This window comes from Mustela erminea, chromosome 7, assembly GCF_009829155.1.
Source record: "Mustela erminea isolate mMusErm1 chromosome 7, mMusErm1.Pri, whole genome shotgun sequence".
NCBI classification, from domain to species: domain Eukaryota; kingdom Metazoa; phylum Chordata; class Mammalia; order Carnivora; family Mustelidae; genus Mustela; species Mustela erminea.
In genome coordinates, this window is record NC_045620.1 from 113,729,821 (window position 1) to 113,732,266 (window position 2,446).

Consider the following 2,446-nt stretch of genomic DNA (forward strand, 5'->3'; position numbering starts at 1 on the left):
CCTGAATGCCATCACCTAAATCTCATCCTTAGAACAACTTAACAACAAACAAACAAACTGAAGTATCTTATAGTCTAAACTAGCCACATGCTCTCTCAAGTCCACATGTAGATGTTCATAACTGGGCATTTCCAGTACTTATTAATTTGCTCTATAAGTATAATGAGAGAACATAGAGGAGAAAGAAAAATTAATGGAAAAGAAATACTTTAAATTGTTGTATTTTTACTGAAATCACACCTTAGGCTTTTTAAATGACTCCCAAACATTTAATTTTCCTTGGAAAAAAGTTAGCTAATCTAAAGCTAGTGGCTGCACTGTCAAAAGCACAACTGTCTTGTTTGGCAAGCAACAAGTATTTCTTTTTAAGTGTTCACCAAACAGCACTATTTAGAGTGAGGAAGTAATTGATACTGCTTTTAAAACGTGTTCTCAAATACATATTTTTAAAACACAAAGTCAATTTTTGTAAACTGGATTGTTTCTGTCCTTCTTTTGTAGAAACTGAAGTACAGAAAATTATGTTTTTAAATTTCAGAGAAATTCAGAGAAAAATTCAGAGAAAATGCCTTGTACTCTTTACAAAAGAAAAGGCAGAGATTTCCCAAACTCAGAATGAGCTATACTGATTGCATTCCATCATTTTGAGGTAATGGCAACAAAACTAAAATAATCAGTTATTTATGATGCACCTTTTTTTTTAAAAGATTTTATTTATTTGACAGACAGAGATCACAAGTAGGCAGAAAGGCAGGCAGAGAGAGAGAGAGAGGAGGAAGCAGGCTCCCTGCTAAGCAGAGAGCCCAATGTGGGGCTCGATCCCAGGACTCTGGGATCATGACCTGAGCAGAAAGAAGAGGCTTTAAACCACTGAGCCACCCAGGCACCCCAATGATGTGCCTTTTGTGGCCAAGTTTTTGCCAGTGACTTGAGTGCAATTAATTGATTCTTTACTGGCATAGTATTTAGTTTGTCTACTACTTTTGATACTTTGCTTGAAAGTAACAAAGTCTGCCCCAGAGAATAAGAGATTATTTTTTTAGTAGGGTAAAATATTATATTCACTATTCTGTTTCTTATTTAAAAACCTATGATTTAGGGCACCTGGGTGGCTCAGTGGTTTAAAAACCTATGATTTAGGGAAAAGTGTGCAGTGGATCATGGAAGCCAATCTGCCAAAATCAAGTCACTAAGATCTTGCAGGAGCCACAAAGGGTGCAGAAACCATGTTATGGCTTAGATACAAGACAGATTCCTAGCAAACTTTGTGAGATCATGCAGCCCTTGACTGGTTTGAATCTGGGGGTGGAGATTTAACTTCATCATTTGAACTTTGTTTTCTTCTTAACTACCACAGTGGTTAAGGGTGTAAGAATTGCAATTAAGCCCAAGCCTGACCTTTATTAGTTGTGAGCCTTCCAACTCATAAAGCATCAGTTTTCTTACCAGTGGAATATAAAAAATGTGAGTATCTCCCAGGGTTGCTATAAGCTTTAAAGGACTTTCACAGTGGAAAATGTTTAACATAGTTGTTTGCACAGTCAACACTCAGGAAGTTTTAGCAATTGTGATACAGTATGGGCAGGAATCATAACACAGAGGTCCTCTGCCCACTGTGAGTTTATCTTAACACCCTTCTAGTCATTCTTCTAGGATGATTGTCCCCTCTACTACCACAAAATAGGCTGCTTATCCCTCTTTTAGATAGCCAGTAATCTCATTAATTATAAAAGGAAATATACTAGGAAGAGATTCAGTGCTTCAAAATTTTTACTCATTCATTCATTCATTCTTATTTATTTATTTATTTATTTATTTATTGGTTTTTGGTGAAGGGGAATAAACTGAATGAAAAATGTTGGTGTTAGTTGTATTATGTTAGCAGTTCTTGCATTGAAAAGAAAGGGAGAGAGACATGGGCTCCTAACTGAATTTTTTTTTTAAATTCATTCAACAGATTTTGAAGATTTTATTTATTTATTTGACACAGAGAGAGAGATCACAAGTAGGCAGAGAGAGAGAAGGAGGGAAGCAGGCTCCCCGCTGAGCAGAGAGCCCTATGCAGGGCTCGATCCCAGGACTCTGAGATCATGACCTGAGCTGAAGGCAGAGGCTTAACCCACTGAGCCACCCAGGCGCTCCCTAACCTGAATGTTTTAAGTGAGCTTTTTTATCACTTGAAAAAACAATTTCCATGGCTGCAATGCATTAAAAATGAATACAAATAGTGAACATCTCTATACATAAGTAGTCTTTCAGTTTGTAAATTAATTTTCCCATCTTTAAATACTCTCCAATTTAGCTATTATTATCATTCTTATTTATCAGACAAGAAAATGTGTGATTCCAAAGATTAAGTAACTGGCTCATTATCCCATAACTAGGGCTTTTAACTTAAAATTCTATACCCTTTTCCATACTTATATTATTCATAATATGCATGTAT